Source organism: Hippoglossus hippoglossus, chromosome 2, assembly GCF_009819705.1.
Source record: "Hippoglossus hippoglossus isolate fHipHip1 chromosome 2, fHipHip1.pri, whole genome shotgun sequence".
Classification (NCBI taxonomy): domain Eukaryota; kingdom Metazoa; phylum Chordata; class Actinopteri; order Pleuronectiformes; family Pleuronectidae; genus Hippoglossus; species Hippoglossus hippoglossus.
The window spans coordinates 7,977,365-7,997,065 of record NC_047152.1 but is presented as its reverse complement, the minus strand read 5'-3'; the positions used below and the strand labels follow the sequence as shown (position 1 = coordinate 7,997,065).

At 44.5% G+C, this 19,701-nt stretch overlaps 1 protein-coding gene across 13 annotated transcripts in view; it reads left to right on the top strand.

Moving 5' to 3' along the window:
- dmd (dystrophin) overlaps nt 1-19,701 on the top strand; it is a 177,103-nt gene that overhangs the window by 5,654 nt on the left and 151,748 nt on the right. The window contains exon 1 of one of the 13 annotated variants that reach the window (XM_034605469.1): nt 15,911-16,308. The exons of the other annotated variants lie outside the window; for them this stretch is intronic. The gene's annotated coding sequence lies outside the window, so the exon portion shown is untranslated. Of the gene's footprint in view, nt 1-15,910; nt 16,309-19,701 lie in introns of those variants that run through there. 13 annotated transcript variants of the gene reach the window in all.

The window sequence follows — 19,701 nt, the reverse complement described above, 5'->3', positions numbered from 1 at the left end:
GCAGGAGATCGGAAAGATGCGGGAAAGAGTGGAGGTGTAATCTGAAAGACTGATGCCGCCTCCTATCTGCTTCCTCCTTTTCCATACTTCAACATTTGACTCAAAACCTGCAGCAACCTCAAGAATTTAAAAAGCTTTGGCGTCTCACAGAATATTGTGAGATTGTTGTATATATGTGTGTGTGTGTGCATATGAAGGCGATAGTGTATGGTTTTTAATATGGCCTCCTCCGTGGTGCATGGAAAAAAACGGTTACCATCATGTTTGAGATGCTGGAACCAGACACCCGACCTCTGCTCTCCTCTGCTCCTCCTCCTCTGCTCCTCCTCCTCCTCCTCCTTTACTCCGTGCATCCTTCTTCCATCACTGGGCCTGACAAACTCTGAATTTCACAAACATCTATTCACTCAACATGTAAAATCCTTAAGCCATACTGAAATGTTTTACCTTTCTTCTTTCTTTTCTTCCCTGCCCTCTTTCCTCAATCTCTTATTTACACTCTTTCCAGCCTCCGTCTCTCCGTTCCATCCCTCCCCTCTCAGCCTTCGCTCTCCTGTTGTTGTCTGGGTCAGGGAGGTTCTTTTTCTTCCTCCTTTTCTATTTGTGTGGCGGCAGCATAAGGATGTGCCGACAGGGTTTCAATTGAGCAAATCTGCCAAATAACATTGTCAGGGTTTGTGGCGTATGGATTTTCCTTTTCAGAAGACATGACGGACAGGTCGCTGAGGCTGCAGCGGCCCATTGTGTGTCCGCGGCTGCAGATGCTGACTGGAATTGTCAGGGCCCTTTGAAAGACTCTTCAGGCTGGGAAACGTGTCTCCTGAATGGGACTGTCTCTTTCTCCAGGAGTCTTTTGATGAAACCTTTAGCCACCAGGAGTTCTGGCTTCAGTTGCTGGGTATAGCAAGGCTTTTAAGGGCTTCATCAGAGAGGTGGGTTGCAGGTTTGAAAACCGCACACACAGAAATGTGTTGGCAATCGCTCTCTGCCATCCTGTCCAGACACGGATAAAAAGAAAGTATGTATTTCTCGGGTTATAAATCTACGGCCGCAGTTTCAGCTCAGCACTTTTAAATCTGAGAATCTCTCTCCACCTCTCTCCACCTCTCTCCACCTCTCTCCGTTTCTCCTCCGTCTTCTCCCCTCTTGTCGTGCCATCTGTCTCTCCACTGTTTTGTGATTTTCATTTCTGTTCTGTTGCTTCATGCTTCTCGTATTTACTCACACCTTCTCTGACAAACGCACACACGCACATTTGTGGGCAACACACTCCTCTCCTGTTTTCAGAATTGATACCAGAGGCCTTATGTGTGTTTGGCCTTAGCTAAAGCTTTAATTCACCAATTATGACTTAATGCACTTAATACCCTTCATTAAATTAATTTAAAGTCTCCTCTGTTTGCAGTAAATTATATGGGTTTGGACAACCGGTTGGTGGTGATGCTACTTTACAAAGCTCCTGAATGTTCGAGATGATTTAAAACGATTGGGAGAGAAGAGGGTGAATGAAAGAACAAATTCTGGAGATATATACGGAGACAGATGGTCTGAGGGCAGATGGGGACCACTTCAGGTTGAAAGGTTGAATGGATGATAGGAAAGAGGAAAAGATGGAGGGAGAACACACACACACACACACACACACACACACAGGCGCCAGAGGTTTGAGAAAGTGAGTCGCAGGAGGATTTTCGATGAAAGATGAACTGGAGAGGGTTGAAAGAGCAGAAAGGGGAGAGCTGTGCACGCACCAGTTTTTCTCAAAGCCTTTTGGATGTGGGGTCGGTGTGGAGGCCTTGAGGAATATCAGATGGAGGAAGAGGGGACACAGAGAAAGATGGAACAGGGAGGGAAAAGAATGAAAGGATTTTTGAAGGTTGTGTTTCTTGTATTTAAGAACCAGTGAGAGTCTGGGGGATGTTTTGTGGGTCTCTCAGCTTGTTGGGGGTCTTACTCCACAGATGTGGACCCCTGTGAAGCCAGTTGCTTTCCTCTCTGCTCCCCCTTTAAAGCGATAACTGCTAGTGCTGATGGTGAACTTTGACAGGACATGGAAGGTTTTGCAGTAAAACTATTCTACACAGTTGGAAAACGTTGCAAATGAAATCTGTTATAGTCACGTTTCATTCACGTTTTAATGTTTGTTAGGGGAGCGTAACTGAAACAGGGTGTTGAACTTTTCTCCGACCCGGTGCGAGATCAGTGGGATGTTGTGCTGAAAACCTAATCTCGTGTTGACTGTGTTTTCTTCTTTTTAACGCTGTTTGTTGCTGGTGTTACTCCGGGGATAACCAGCGCCTCCCTCAAGCATGAGCTTAATGTTGCTGAGTTTCATTTAAGGGCTGCAGGGTGTCTCGGTGGATCAGTGCTGCAACTGTGCCTCCAATTTCAACACCCACTGAACGATCCAGCCCTCTCCTTCCCGGCTGTATCTTTTCCCTGTCATTCTCTAATTTCTATTTACAGTCTCTGCCTTTAGCTGACGCAACCGGAGCAACTGGCTGAATGTTACAGTAGATTAAGCGTCAGTTCCCATCATCAGCATTACACGCTCCCTGTACGAGGCGTCCGAGGATCAGAGCCTTGATAACGTCCCGGGGAACATGGAAGAGGGAAATGCTCGTAAAGGAAATGACGAAAGGTTTTTATTTTTTTAATTAGTAGAGAGGGGCTGCGTTTCAGTCTGTTCCCAGCAGCATCACAAGTGTTTCAGCGACCTGGACTTATATTACCGTTCTGATACCAGTGCATTTAAAAAAATAAAACTCTAAAAACAGAACATGCCAGTGGCAGTACAACAAGTGTACAGTTTTATCTGGGTGATACTAAATACTTTAATGATGTGATATCTGATTGCGTACTGATACACTTAGAGGTCCACACCCGGTGTAAATACACGAACGGGGAAAAAAGATTATCCTCGCACTCGAACTTGTGTTTTTCGAGAAAAGAAACAAGGTAAAATCGAAACCGTCGAGGGATCCGTTTAGGAATAATAAAGACAAAAAAGAAGCGAACGGGCTGACATGCAGATGAAAGAGCGCGGGATGAGAGATACAGGGAGAGAAGGTGGGAGTGCTGGGGAGGAGAGGGACAGGGCTGTGATTGCAGTTAATTGCTGTTCACATCCAGGGCGGGTCTAATCACTCCGAGGCTCTGTGCATGTGTGTCTCTACGTGTGTGTGTGTGTGTGTGTGTGTGTGTGCAGTCTATGCTAATTCCTCCCCAGCCTCTGGGTATAGCCCTGAGCTCAGTGAAGCAGCGGCTTGGTCGTGCTTTAGCCTTGGTTTATAATTAGCAAATAGATTATATTCTCGAACCTCCGCTGCACCATCCACACCCACCCAATCAGACAGGGACCCCTCTCCAGCTTACACAAGACGGAGCAGAGAGACAGGGAGCCCAGACAATAGATAACCACATAAAAAACTTTTCTTCCTCTGTGTAAACGTATGTGGTCGTGTGATATCTTTGTTTCCTCTTCCTGTCGCCCCCCCTCTCTGTCTTGTTGCTCAGTGTTTGATTGTGTTGCAGTCAGCGACTTGGCTCCGACTTCAGATGGACGACATGACTGCTCCCCAAAAGTGAAGCCAAAGCATTTTTTAACTCAAGCACAGTGTTTGTCCATAACTGTGACTTGTTTCTCTGTCGGGAAACGTTTGATTGCTCTGGGGGTGAGTTGCTGCCCCAAGAGGAAACGTTTCAGTATCTCGGGGTCTGGAGTCACGAGTGAGGTGAGGATGGAGCTGGAGATAAACAGGCGGATCGTATCTGTAAAATATAGTTTTTCAAATATATCGGTCACAGGTGTTGTTTGAATTGCAGGTTGACATCAGATTTTTATTATACCTAAGTATCTATAAAGCATTTCTGAGGCTGTGGTGTTTAAAAGTGAAACAACAGGTGACGCTGCTTCCCTTTACCCCTTGCAGGCGTTCAAATGGCTTTTTAATGGACCTCGAAGCCACCTGTGCACATCGACTATAAAGTAAACCTTAGTAAACACTGGAGGGAAGAGATTTACTGTAGCGCGATACTGTCACGGGATGGAGGCGAGGGCTGTTTCCAGCGAGACTCGTTTCCAGAAACAATCGGAGCCGCTCGTCTCTTTCGGATCCTGACGTACAGTTTAGGGAATGCAGCGTGAGAGCGACTGAACCTAAAGGCTCTGTGATAACTGAGCGGCGTCTCTCTGAGACATTCACCATCTGTTGTGTTCTGTCACTCCGTCCAGATGATGTTTATGAGCTGGATGAAAGTGAGGGAGAGGCCTCGGATAGGAAGCTGAGAAGCAGCCGCCGCATGTTTTTAATGAGGCGGCTCTCGACATCAATCAACATTTTAAGCGTAAACTGTCAAAATTAAGAAATGCATCAGTTTGGTTGAAATGCTTTTCTATCATTGATCATTTATTTGTCCCTGCAGGGTAGATTGAGATAATTAGACACTGTCCAGTTCAAGTGGTGGTTAACCTGCTTAGTTTGCTGTGTTAGATTTAATTTGACAAAGTGCAGATCAATGAGAATTCGGTCTTAAAGCCCCAGTCTCACTTAGCTGGTGATGGTTTGTTAGTCGACGTGTTCACACACCTTTGAGCTGCAATTAAACCCAGGAAGGGGTTTTTGCACTTGATGCCTCAGTTGCTCGGGCACTTTTCGACATGAGCGGTTATTTTGTTTTTGGGCACGAGGCTGCACAGAGGGGGCAGGAAACTCGAACAACATTTTCAGCCCAGCGCTGGAAACCAGGTGTTTTGAATGTAGAGGTTTTAATGGAAAATCTTGCCTTCAGCGTGCGGCCAACAGATGCCACTTCAGCCTGTAATTCTGGGATTAATTCCAGGGATCAAGTTGGGATCAGTGTTGCTCCATTTGCTTGGAGCGCGGAAATTTGTCTCTGTGTCATCGCTGCCAAAACTGACCCACGACAAGTTCCAGAGACTCGGCTGAATAACAATATCATTCTCTGTATTTTCTACTATGTCAGTTGTAAGTCAAAACTCCATGTGAGATCAAATATTGTAATTGTTAATAAGGTACATCTATGTAGTACAGATGTATACAATACTCTGAGCCAGACAGTAAATACATGTATTTCCTAAATGTTCTACTCTTCATTTAAAGCAGTCACATCACTATTACATTAATGTGAGCTGTGTTCAGTTTCCCTGTTTTCCAGCAGTGATGGATGTTTTCTTGTTGTTGTGTCCCTGATTAAAGCCAGACTTAAATCCCTCTGCTTAATCAGCCACGGTGGCAGGCACTTTTCACAAGATAAAGGATTTCTAAATATGAGACAGTTTAATTAGCCTCCAGGTTGTTTGAATTCCATCGCTCGCCTTCGGAGCATAATTCTAATCCACTTTAGTTGTTTTGTCTTTGGGAGAAAATGTTAAAGGAGTCTTTGCGTCTTTAACAAAAGACACCCACTGTTTCCGAACGATTAGGAACAGGAGCAACATACGATTGAAACAATTGTAGGCCTGCATTATAATTGATTTGTTCAGGAAACAATTCACAAAGGCTTGTGTGGATTCATAGATGACTTGTTTAAACTCAAAGGTGTCACATGAGCTGAAAAAGCAAAAAAAAAACGGACTAATATTGACAGAGACTGGAGCAAAATGTCCATAATCGATGCCAGTTAAAGTAAAGGCAGTACATTTTCTACACCTTCTTATCAGTGTCATTGTGTGTCCTCATTAACTGATGCTGTGGCAGGGACCTGTTTTTGGTCTCTATGCATAATGTCACTTTTATAGTCTGAATTCTAATAAAAGGTCAGACAGTGAGTAAAGTTAATGACACAGAAAGATGTGGGCGATTTGCACGCTGCCACTGAATGTGATCCTTGTTCTGAACAGGCCGTTGTCACAGCAGGTGTTTTGACTTGTCGCAGCAGGAAAGAATATCAGAACTGTGGAACTATATGTTTTTTAATTCCACCTGCTGAGCCGCCTAGAAACACCGCACATCACCATCCATCCCTGATATATGATAATTGGAATTGAAAATGACTTTGATTATACCACACCACACTTCTCCGTGTTGCTGCTGTGCACACATTACAGACAGTGCCCACATCCGCCTCACATTTCAACCATATTCATTAGCAAACCCCAGGCAAAGAAAAGTCTTCATTCTCATTCACACAAATGGCTCTAGTCAGTATCCAGGTACAGGTTAATAAAACTAATTAAATCACAGAGGAAGATTGCTGGTGGACTGATAATAAAGCGTCCAATTATCAGACTGATGCAGAGGAGTGAGTAAATATTCTCTGAATGATCCCTCAGACATACAAAACTGTGGAAGTTATTACAGTGGAGTTTACTTGACTCCAGGCCGTCTCATGAATATCTGACAGGTTAATTGCTCGCTCACCTGGGGAAGCTCGCCCGGTGTTTTTTGAGTGAATAAGCTTTTAATAGGTAAACAAAATCCACAATTGAATTACCCGTAGGATTATTTCACTCAGTGCCGGGTTATAAAAGTCTCTAATAAGTAAACAAATGGAGTGATTGGATTACCTCCCTTGTTGCCTGACTCGGGGCAGTCGTGTGAGTGGATTCAAACATGCTCGGGCTTTATTTGGTTGATCAAAGTGGGAACTTTTCAGAGCTGACAGTGATCTGAACTCCCCGGGCTTGTTAGTTTAATGAAACATCAGTTGAGTAGATTACTGAAGCCTTACGCTGCATCTACAGTAATCTCTCGCTTTATTCCTCTCCTCCTCCTTGCAGCACACACACACACACACGCATGAACTCACACATGCAAACACACACACAAGCTCAAGTTGACTGTTTATCGTGCTGCCAGGAATAAAGAGGCAATTTTTAACCATTTTTGAATGTGTGTGTTCCTCTGTGCTTCTTTGCGTCTCTGTGTGTGTGCAGTGTCATTCGAGCAGCACTCGTTAAGCTAATGACTCCGCCCTCGGGATCGCTCTCTGCGGGAAACATGCATACATTTATCGCCGCTGGCAGTGCAACAAAACAGATGCCATGGCAACTGTAGCCGGGATACAGTACAGTAGGCGCTGAGGACCTTGGCAACCCGGGCGCTTCCCCAAAACCTCCCAGAGAGCCTGAAGGCAGCTGGAACTGACACATGGCTACAGCGCTACACACAGGCCCTGCGAGCCCTGTGTGTGTTCCGAGGGGCAGTGAGTGCTTGTATGTGTGTGTGTGATAAAGGGAGCATCAGGTTCCGGCTCACTGTATCTGCTCCCACTGTTCAATCCTTGTATCTAACAATCCCCCGTTTAGGCCTCTATGAGGGAAATTGCAGCTGAACGTTTGCCTGCGGCATCTTTGTGTCCGCTGCAGCCTCTGTTGGAACGGTTCAGAGAATTTAAGGCAGAGCAGAGAAGAGATAGTGGAGGAAATTATGTTAATGAAAAGTATACAGTCAGAATGTGTCAGTGTTGCAGAGACTTGAAGAAACGATGTGCGGGTTGCGTTCTTAAACGTAATTTTCATGGGCCACACAGCTGAACCTGCGTCTTCTTGCCACTGGAGATGATGGACACGATATGGGAGACAGGGAAATGGAATTCTTCTGACTGACAGTGGGTCGTGTTGCACTTTTCTGCTCCTTAAGGTTTTTATTGATCTTCTCCGGTGTCGCGACGAGCTCACAAAGAAAGGTCAAAGCAGCTGAACCTCATAAACATGAATAATGACAGAGAGGAAGAAAGACAAAGAGGAGGCGTCTAATAATGTGATGGGAATAGTTGCTCTGCATCTACTAAATAGATGCTGTAGGACCCAAATTCCTTTTCACTTTGTGTCGTAGTTTTGTACAGATTCTTTTTTTGATATTTGATGGATTTAAACGTTTGAAATGGCGCATGAGTGTCGGGCAATTATCGTGGATCAGTATCATGTGGAGTTCACAGGATCCAGCCGCTGAACTTGCGGAATGTGGAGACAGGAAGTGGGATTTTTGAAATCAGTCGGTCGAGACCACAGGGATATCTTGATATATGAGGTGTAAACAGGAAGAAGCATGGGACAGGAGTCTCGTCCCCTTTTCACTTCCTTCTTTTATCAGTCTGGAAACATTCAAATCAGCAGGAGAAGCAGTTGTGTGCATTAATTGGCAAAATAAATTAATTGACATTACTCAGAAATAAGAGGAAATAATCTGAATGTTTCTGTTAGTCGCCATGTTCGGTGCCTACAGGGTTAAGAGACCTCCTGATGGTGAGCTTGAATATTTTCTAAAATGAATTTCTGTAAGTACGGTTTAATCAAGAAAGGTGGTAATTAAGAGTTTGGTATGGAAGCACACTCGGGTGCCTGTGCACACACACACACACACACACACACACACACACACACACACACACACACACACACACACACACACACACACACACACACACACACACACACACACACACACTTTCGACACATTCCTATACATACACTCGAGAGAGCAGTCTCCTTAATGGCCCCGCTCTCAAGTCCCCAACTGCGATAAGTGAATTTTAATTAAGAGAATATTGAGAATTGTAATAAATTATTTTAATGACCTGCAAATGGCTGTGCCTCTCCATGGAGAGAGAGAGAGAGAAAGAGACGACACACACCAGTGGTTTCACCGCCGGACAGAAGGGAAATGTGTATCGCTGCTGTCTGGGCCAAATTACACAAATCACTCTGTTCCTCTTTAGTAACTGACCGCTGGCCAACATTTTATTTTCTGTTATATTTATTTATGGCTCATTCACTACAGAATGACTCAATCTTGCTTTAAATGTTATGAATAATCTTCATAATCTTCTTTTCCTTCGACCCTTTCCCGTGTTTTCTTGTTTCAAGTGCTTAATGGGGACTATTTACATATAATGTGCAGTAAATAATTTAATGTACTTGTCTGTGTAGCAAGTGCACGTTTGTAGTGCGCGTGTGTGTCTGTGTGTGTGTACTCGCGTCAGCTTGGTGGCAGATTGCAGTGATTTCCAGCCAGCTGGTCCGGCTGTGTTCCTATCTGTCACCCCCGCCAACACACACACACACACACACACACACACACACACAACCACACACACACACACACACACACACACACACACACACACACACACACACACACACACACACACACACACAACCACACACACACAGGGGGGTCATTGTCAAACCAATCAAAACCCCTTAACGAGGTCCCTCAGCCAATGAGCAGGCGGGATCCCTGCCATTTCCTGCGCTGGCTGAGTAATAGCTACGCTTAATGGCGCTCGTGATCGCTGTAAATAAAGGCATATGTTTGAGAGCTGACGACGCGCCAGTTCCACGGTTGTGTGTCATGCAGGCAGACTCACTCAGCTGCTGGGAATGATGCACTGTGTTGCAGGAATTAATTTCCCTCTTTCAGGTTTGGCAGCCAGGAAGCTGGCAACAGCAAGCACGCCCCGAACGGCGTTGTGCTATCCCCAAGTCTGCTGAGGGATAATTAGAATACCGGGTCAGGGAAAACACTTCAGGACAGAAGAAACAATAAGATCCTGGACATCGCTGGACTCAACACACACGTTGTGACCAGAATCTGTTACTCAAAGCCTCCAACCAGCCTGGATGTGACCACACGCAGGCCTGAACACTGGAGGATTTCATCACAGACAGTCCAGAGGAGGGTCTGCATCGTCCTCGGAGCAATTTGGGGCTCATCGGTTCGCTGCAGGGCTGTTAAACAGTCGTGTTGGCCACAGCAGATGAAAAACCAGACGTTCCCCAGATCACAGCTGGAAATACAATCTCCAGGCAGAGCTGGAGATCAGTCCAGCTGCCCTCCGGTTATTGGTAATCGTCTCCACTTCGGGGCTGACCCGGCTCCTGGAGGATGCTGAAACCAAACTCTGCGTGTTTCTAGCTTCCTGTCGCCCATCACTTTGTATCATGACAAGCAGAGCAACCGTACAAACACTGAGAACATGAATGACAGCCATGCTTATTGATATAATTAAGAAATCAATCATCCTGCGGTCTGGAATAATCTGTGTGGAGATCCCAGGTCAACAGGGTTACTCACGGTTAGCTCTGGAGATTTTCTGGAACTTTTCTAACCCTGTTGTCCTGCTTGTCCCCTGAGATTCTGAGATTCTGAGGCTCTGTCCTCTCTGTCAGTCCCTGGTTCAGTTTGGTTGAGCTATAGAGTAAAACTCAGGAGATTGACAGTTGAAGAGATTAATTCTCTGAGGATTATCAATATCTGGACATATCTGTACATTTGTGGTGACAATTCATCCAACAGATAATTCAGATATTTCTGTCCAGCAGACGATGCTTTCCCTAGAGCCACGCTGTTAGAGTGGCTATTAATAAAATGGACTGATTTTAAAATAATCTGTTCCTTTGAATGTGACGTTTAAAGTAGGAATAAGAAGCACTTCACATTTTGCAGCCGTATAAACTGTTTCCTTACTTTTGAGACTCCTGTGGCTATTATGGGATGAGTTCAGCTTGCTGTTGTTACTTAATAGGCCCTAAATAACATTATGCATCCTTTATATTAAACCGTGAGTAAATTCCTCTTTTTCAATTAGTATTCCCTTGAATGTCTGACACTTCCGCGGAGCTGCCAGCTTTATTTTTGAGGAGCACTTCAGGAGGACCTCTAAAACACTGCTGCTGCTGCTGCACCCAACAGAATCTTCATCAACAAATCAATCCACCAGGAGATAGATGGATGGTAACTACACAAACACAGGTGGTGTGGTAGAACCGCTCAAATTCAATGCAACAGAATATATTTGCCTTCATCCCTGATTTACTGACTGAGGAGTCTGCCTGAGAGGACGGGTGTGTTCTCCTCACACACCATTCTCACTCTTTTCCTGGTTTTGTTTGCTTTGTATCTCACTTGAGGAGGTTTTTTTTTCTTTTTTTCCCTAAAAGATACAATTGGCATCCTGTCAGTGGAGCTGATTGATGCTGGCGCTTCGTTTTTTTTAAAGTTGAGCCCAGCTCGGGATTGTTTCAGATTCTAAGTGACACCTCTCCCAGAAACGCTGATGATTTATTATGTCACAGATATCCCTAAACTTTCTGCTGCTCAAATGCGTTTCTCTGTCATTAATAAAAAGGGTTAAGATGAGATTTATCACCCTAGGAATGCTTTGTGGACACTTTCTGTTTCGGGGGAAAATATAAAGCTGACAAATAGCTCAACCTTAATGATCACGGCAGGGATGTAAAATAACAACGTCAGATTTCTACACATTGACACATTTATAAGAATTCAAGGCCACAGAATCAAATTTGAGGCTTATAATGTAAATATATATATTGCCAAATGTTATATCATAAAAATGCACTGAATTATTGGACAGTTTTTTTTTCTTTACTGTAATTTGCTGCCAGACTTTTTACCGTTATTCACATAGTGTATATACGTGCAAGCATTTCCATATGCAGTAGTTCCTTATGTGAAGCCACACATAATAACCACTGCCTGGGGAGCTGTAGCCTCTCAGTTGGCTAATCTGGCCCGTGAATCTCACTTCCACTTTTTTAAATATGTAATTCCACCGGTTTTGTACGAGCGTGTCCCTGCGGGGATTGTTAAAGTTCAGCCTCTGTGAGTGTGTCTCTCTCCGTCTCTCCTCCTGCTTCATTAAGTGATAGTTTGAAGGCTGAAATCCTCCGAGTTTCTGTTGACAGCACATCCTGCAGAGCGCTGCATCTTAAAGTGCTCTAGATATGTGTTTTTAAAGGGCCCTCTAATTGTTACTCTAGATGTGATGAAGCGGCAGTTTGTTGCATAAGAGCGGAGGTGAAAGTTTGACAAGTTTAGTTGAGTGAAGGAGCTCAGCACTTCTGGTGCCAATCAGAAATATTAAAGCAACACTCTGCAGCTTTTTAAACATAGAACAGCAGCTTCATTACAATTACTTAGATTGTGCACCGACATGGAAAAGGGACAATATTATACTCAGCGAAGAGCAATGAATTCTGGGATAATTTGGCCTGTGCAGGATCCACCTGTTGGAGCCTTTGAAATGGGAAAGCCTCGTTGTGCTTGTCTTCAAATGCAGCGTCCAGAAGACTGGGACACAACACTAGTGTAGCAGAGATTCTCCATAGCCCCTCAAATGGAAATTGGAAAGTTCTTGTCGTTGTTATTGTAATTTGATGCGTCCCACTGCTCTGAAGTGGAAACATCTGTTCAGTAACAGTAAAGGAGAGACACTGTCCTCAGTAACCTTGACCAAAGCACCTGAAATCCCACGTGGCTGAGCTCAGAGGCCAGAGGAGTTAGAACTGTGGATATCTTTGGCAGCTCCCGGGTGTGAACGTGTGTGAATGTGACCTTCTTTTCCTCTGGTAAACAACTACACATTCTTATCGGAGGCGTGGAGTCCTTCTAACTTTGGCTCCGGTGTTTCTGATGACTCCTGACTCGCTGGGAGCGCTCGCTGTCACGCGCAGGCCGTCCCGCTCGCACCACTCGGTGCATTATCCTGTCAGTGGAGTCGAACGTTGAATAGATAAGGCTGCACCTGACAGAACTAGTTTTATATGACGGATCGCTTTGTTCGTATTGCAGACAAACGGTATCGTCCTCCTGGCCTTCATCACCGTCTGTGAATAATGGCTCCTCCTGCTCTAATGCAGGGAGGAGACGCATTAGCACCTATTCTGCTTTTATCACCTCAGGAGGATTCTTTTAATAATATGAATTCGGTATTCATTCCCAGTGTTTAGTGTTTTTCTGCCACAGGATGCACATTAAAAAACAAATCTCTTGAAGCACAACAACCTCTTGGTCTGAAGCCACCCGTAGTTTAGATAAAACCTCCAACACAATTCATTTTCATGATAATGTGTTTTTATATCAGTGGAATGTCGGGTTTGTCTCGGGAACAGGAAATGATGTTTGATTTATTTCATCAGTGAATCAATGTATAGATTCACAACAACATGTATTACAATATAGCAGCCCTGTCACTGGATTACAGCCTTTTTTATTCCAGTGAAGTGAAAGCTATGTTGTGGATGTGATGGTTGGTTGGATGGTGGGAGGACTTTGCATGCTGGGGACCAGGATTTGCATCTTGCATGTGGGGAGGTTAAAGGAACAGAAGCACATTTGTTTAGGGAAGACTTTGCGTTTCCTCAAGTCTCAGTTACATAAGCTTATGTCCTTAAACCAAGAATAATCCATTTTTATTTCCACACGGAGGCAGCACGGGCATCTGATCAACTTATATTTTGGAAATGGTTAAAGTGTCACAAGCAGTTTCTTATTTACGCACTCAGCAGAGCAACATGAGCATCCGTTTGGAGCCGTGTTTGTATCACCCTCATGAATAAAAGTCCAGTGGATGTAAATTCTCTTTTAGTTTTTGGTTGCCACCAACCCCTGAGAAAAACAGTTGCAGTGTGTATTTTAAAATCAGATTTTGTCACACACGTTGTCACTGAACAAGAGAGGAGGCCAGTATCCACAGTATTCCCAGTTTCAAAGAAAGCAGTATACTGGTGTGAACAGTAACAAACCCTCCACCTTTACTGAAACATATTAAGTTAAAAAAGAAAGAAAACAAATGATAGTTTTTACACCAATGGGCCATTTCCCTTTGTTAATTCTGCCAAATTAAATAAATGAAATGAGACAGGCTCCGTGTTTTAATTCTAAAGAGTCTTGCAGTGCAGTTTAAAACCATGATTCACTGCACACTTGGCAGCACAAGACTTTTTCGCTGCTTAACCCCAAAAGCCCAATGAATTGTTACAGTGTGAGAGTGTGAGAGCAGATTTTTTATTTAGTTTTAATTAATAATGTAGTTTAATTGATCGGATAATGTTTTTTATTGTGACCATAATGATGAAGGAAGTTTTTTAACCCCCATTTAATTCCAATATTTAAAACTTTCATCTCATTAATTGAGACTTCAGTTTCACTTCCAGAGTAACAGTGACAGCAAAAGAGAAATCAGTGAAATAAAAGTCTGTATTGTGGTGAAACATTTGAACAAAAGGTGTTTCAGATCCCTTGTAAGTGACACTCAGAGTTCTTCCCTTCGCTGCGGCTCCTCTCTGGATGTGGAGGTTGGATGTGCTCACTGTGCCTTCAGCCATTCAGCCAATTACCCGAGCAGCAGATGACCCAGGAAATGAGCTGATATTCTATTCATGAGGGGAAAAATACACTTTGCCGAGCTGAGCAGAGATCCAGTCACCCCAGTGCAGATCCTCACTCTCGATAATTGTCTCTCATTTAAGTTTCATCTCATTTGGTTAGACCAAAATCAAACTCCGCTTTGTAGGATTTTGCTCGGCTGCGACTGTTCGGTTTGATGAATGTGTCGGAGTGCTGACCGCTGCAGGCCGGCGCTCACAGGGCAACGCCGATGTGGTTAAAAGTCACAAGAAAACAACGCACGGGGGGGTCGGCCTGTGAAAACACCATCTGACCGGCTGCCATTTGTTTCCCACTCCCAAACATTGGGATTGAAAATGAGGCGTTCATCTTTGAGAGGCCTCTCTCTCAGTGAACGATCGTGAACAAGAAGCTAAAACTAACTCTGGCTGATTATTAAAGCCATTAGCCGTGTGTGGAGACAATTCTTTACCCAGTACAACACTTGTGGTAATGTAGTCATCTGTATTTTGGCAAAGCAGAGGAATTAACACCATTCATCATGACACCAAGGAAGCTAACAACCAGCTAAGCTTTCGACTAATCAAAACGGATGGGGAGGGATTGGAAATGATTCCATTTTTCATTAACGTTAATGCATCATCAGTCAAACTAATGGGCTGCGTTCGGAATGTTTTCATTCTCTTTTCATATCAAACCCCGTTCGAAAGAGAGAATCCCATAAGGCTGAGTGATGAAGCCTTCACTTCAACACAAAAATCAATGTTTTGCTGGTTTCTCACCATAGCTCCATATTTAACTTAGGCTCAGAAAAATCGTCTTTACTCAAGTTCCCAGGAAATTAATTCTTAAAGGTCCATTTATGCTGAGAGACGTCAGTTTCAAAGACATTTTGCTTTTTGCAGTGCTGGAGAGGAGCGGAGTGCATTTACATATGAACAGTGCACATCTGAGATACTTTAACTGAAGGGTTTTAATTGTGTGCAGCTTTCTGTTTTCCCTCCTCTACTTTTCAGTGGGAAAACTTTTTCTCAGCTCCAGCTCTTCATCAGGATAGGATTGTTAATGCAGTACTTATATTTAAACACATAATGAGCATAGTAGAAACACAAATTAACTTTGTATAAAATATTGTAATAAGGGCCTCAACTGCTAGGGAACAATACAGGCCCCACCTCTGTGAACTTCTGCACTAGTGGTGCCCGTTACTTAACAAGGACTTTGCAGTTAATCAAATTACATTCATAGGATATAATTCTCTGTAATGAACCACTCTGCATAATGAGCCCTTCACCTTTCCCCTACATTTTGCCTTCCATTGCCCATTAGGCCAGCGCTGTTATATTCTACAGCTGCACACAAATTACACATCATCAATTAGTCATTAGATTGTTTCTGCACAGACATGCTTTTAGATTTTAACGTTTTCCTACAATAATATGAATTGAAAGTAAATTTAAACAAAGTGGTGAATAGATGAACGAAGCATTTCCTGGATCTCTGACCCGTCCTGCTGCTGATGGACCAAGACTCTGACTGCAGGGATATCACAGCATCATTATCTTGCTTTTATTCACCTTTAACAACAGCTGTACTGACGGTGGAGTTTGAGGCTCTCACCTCTTGTGAACTCCTGGAGTTGGACAGGCTGTGATTCTCTCCTGTGGCAAACCACCTTAGACAGGCAGTGCGTGCGTGCGTGCGTGTGTGTGTGTCTGTGTGTGTGTGAGAAGCAGAGAGAGAGAGAGGGAGGGAGGGAGGGGGGGGGGGGGGAGAGACTTTGCCTGCTATCCTCCGGACCTCGCCAGACGGTGGGAGCGCCGCTGCCGGAGGAGGAGTCTCTGTGAGCGGCACCGGGAGCTTCTCTCACACCGGGACATCACCGGGACTGCCCCTGCTGGACAGCGGGGTTGTGTGAGCCGCGGGGAGCGCACAGACACACACTCCTTCACCGGGGAGCCCAGCTTTAAACACCCAGACACGCACGCACCTATATCCAACGGCCGCGTCTACCTGGATACTCCGAGGCTCGATTACGCACGGGTTTTGCAGCGGGGGTGGTGGATTTTTTGGAGCGCAAACCCCCGGCTGGCGTTCACCTGTTCAGCTGCAGAGCGGCTCGGCTCGGCTCGGCTCGGCTCAGCGGGATTACAGGCAGCTGACATGGCACGCGGATAGAATGACACGTTTCCAGGTAAGAGCTCGGGAAGCAGGCGATGTGCCGAGCGAGGCTGAAAATGCGCACCGCGGACTTGAGGTGACTCCGTGTGCTGGTGCTCCTCTGGATGAGGTTCGATTCCCCCTGCTGAAGTGCAGCTGGCACACAGGGAGCTGCAGAGTTTGGTGGATCCCTGATCATCCTCATGTTGTTCAGGAATAAATAAACTCTTGTGTGCCAACAGGCTGCGCGGCGCACAGCACATGATGGGCAGACGGGCTGGATGGACATTCCTCAGCATTAAGCGCGTGTTTGTGGGGGTTTCATCTGTTTATTGCAAGTCATCTATTACTGCTGCGATGGGAAATTAATCGATTATGTATCGGTTTATTGGCAAAGCAGGTTCCCCCCTCCGTCATCCCAATAAACTGTAATTAAATTAAGGAGGAGGGAGGTCTAATGGCAGCTCTGGCAAAAGAGGACATCCAGACTCTGTGTGCGTGTGTGTGTGTGTGTGTGTGTGTGTGTGTGTGCTGTCTCGCCCACACACTCCCCCCCCCCACACCTTTTTTTTTAATCTCTTGTTTTGTTTACCCTTTTAATACACGAGGAAATATCAGATCAGGCTGCTCCCCCCCCTCACAGAGTAAATGTCAGATGATGATAATAATAATTTGCTAAAGTCTAAACACAAATTGATCATCACATCATATGAGGAGCAGCCGGATTTTATTGGATGCAAAGGTAAAGAAGGCCCAGGACTGACTTTCAATTAAACAAGAGGCTACTATAGCTGCTCATGTCACATATGAGGGGATGCACAGCACAGCGTGGCCCAGTGGGAATATTAATGTGATCCCCCAGGGGATGAAAAATACCACAATGCGTTATCCCATAAACTCCAGATAGACAAGCACATGGTTTACTATGACTCCCACAGGGATAACATATTCTTAATAGAATATCCAAAGCAGAGGAAGAGACGTGAAAGTGTATTTACACCAACCACAGTTTAAGACAATATTATTATAAGAGTTTGTAGTGACACTATATCACAACGTCTCGATATGAATGTCCAGGTGATCCCATAATACTCCGCAGAAAAGATCTATACTATATCATCACCTTAAACCCACTTTTAAGTATCACTGATAGAAATAGGATTGTGAGGCTGGATTACTATTGGAATATAGAATATACAATAATATGCTGTGCAGTAGAAAATCAATTTTTAAGAGTGGCTGTAGATAATAAACTGTTGGAAACCACTTATAAAGTCCTGTACGTCATAACCTATTCAATACTCTCATAAAAACAAACTCAGGAGTTGTCAAATCTAACTACGTAGTACACTCCATGTTGTTCAAATACATAGGAAACAAATGAAAGTTTTTATACTTTAAACAGTCATTACAGTACTTATCCAGAAGCAAAGAACCCACTGTTCGCTCAATAAAAGGCTGTAAAACTTTCCAATTTGTTTAAAGTCGTCCTCCAGGCTTTTAAGTCACGTACGGTTTCTCATGTCTCGTGTCCGTGATGCGTTGGCTCCTGTCCTGTGATTGGCTTTTAAACTGTTGTCACAACATCCTGCTGGCACATGCAGGTGTTGAAGAGATTTGAGCTACGCACGGAGAAACTGAGCACGATGCACACTCAGCATTTTATACAGTGCAGCTCGAACGCCACAGTAAAAGAACGAAGCAGAAGATGTTGCTTTAAAGTCAAGTTTGCAAAAATCTGAAACTGTGTCATAGTCATGCATCAAAAAACAAACGAATCCAAGGGCAAAAGTAAAGTATTAACTTTAGTTATATCAATATCATGAGAATCTTTTTGAGTTTAATGAGCCAATTGGTTCCCCCTGATGTCTTCATGGCTGTCGGAGCAGCTGGGACTTTCTGTTTGAGCCAACCGCATAGTAAACATACAGCACGCACTTCCTGTGTGTTTGTAGCCCTCCTCCCGGGCCTGTCAGTGTAAATGTGACACTGATCGCTGAAGGCTTTGGCGACACAGCTGAGCCGTGTGTGTGTGTGTGTGTGTGTGTGTGTGTGTGTGTGTGTGTGTGTGTGTGTGTGTGTGTGTGTGTGTGTGTGTGTGTGTGTGTGTGTGTGTGTGTGTGTGTGGGAGAGAAAGTGAGAGAGTCTGAGACCAGCACTTAAATTGTGATGGATCTGGAACAGAGGGAAATATAAGTATTTCACACCTAAATCCAAAAAGTCTATGGGTGAACTTTGTGTTTGTGTGTGTGAGAGAGACAGAGAGAGAGAGAGGAACGTTTTCAAATGCCCCATAAATTACCCATGTGAATGATTTCAGCTCTGCTTTTACACTGGTGGATACAGGCAGCAATTATAAAGGCTGCATTTGGATTTTAACCTCCCTGACCTCTCTTTGTGTGTGTCTGTCTGTGTGTGTGTCCCCTTGTATGTGTGTGTGTGTGTGTGTGTGTGTGTGTGTGTGTGTGTTGTTGTGCATTCACTCCGAGTTTGGCTATTTATGAGAGCTTTGACTTTAAAAAGTTTTTGGTCCATTCGTTGCATGAAAAGTTAGAAAATCAGGTGCCAAAGGGTGATTCTCCTCCATGAGTCATTCATTCAGTAACTGAGCAGAGTATCTACCATCATCAGTGGAAGGAGAGGAACTGAACAAAATATGCAAATTGCACATTACTTTTTCTAAAACTGTCAAATCAGTTGCGTTGTATTTGGTGTAACATATTCAAACTATTAATATCTGAATACTTCCAACATAAAGTCTTCAAGTCCTTGAGCAAGTCCTTGACCCGCTGTCCAGGAATGTGCTGCCGCTGACCTCTGACCTCTGAGTATTGCCGTGTTGTGTTAACAGGGCTGAGTTGCTGTAACAGTGAGGGATGGATGGTCCTGTCCACAGCAGCCGTACAGATTTGTGTCAGGCGGTGTGTGTTTGTCCTGTACGACGCTTCCCAGGCACCAGGTGCACACTGGGATTTGCCACACTGGGTCGGCTGAGCTCCACTCACCTCATTATCCTCTTTGGACAAGGACGGACATAATCTCTCTCTTTCCCCTCACCCCCACTCCCCCTCTCCTCCTTTCCCCCCTCCCTCTGTCTCACTCTTGCATCATCTCCCTCTGTTATTCCACCTTTCTGTCTACCTGCATCTTGTTCTATTTTGGTCCCATATCATTTAAGTTTCTTTCTTCTTTTTCCTCCTTGAGTATTAATCACACTCTCACCCATCACCCTCTTGTCTCTTTTTCTTTCCTGCCACCACCTCACACTCTATCCCGTCCTCCCTGCTTGTGATCCGCTGTTGCCGCTGCCTGGTGACAGCGCCCACTCGTCACGCCTGGTTTGGCAGGTTAGTGCAGCTCGTGGGGAGGAAATGAGAAACAAGGCACCAATAAACCAGGCACCCCCCTCGAGGAGTGATGCACACCT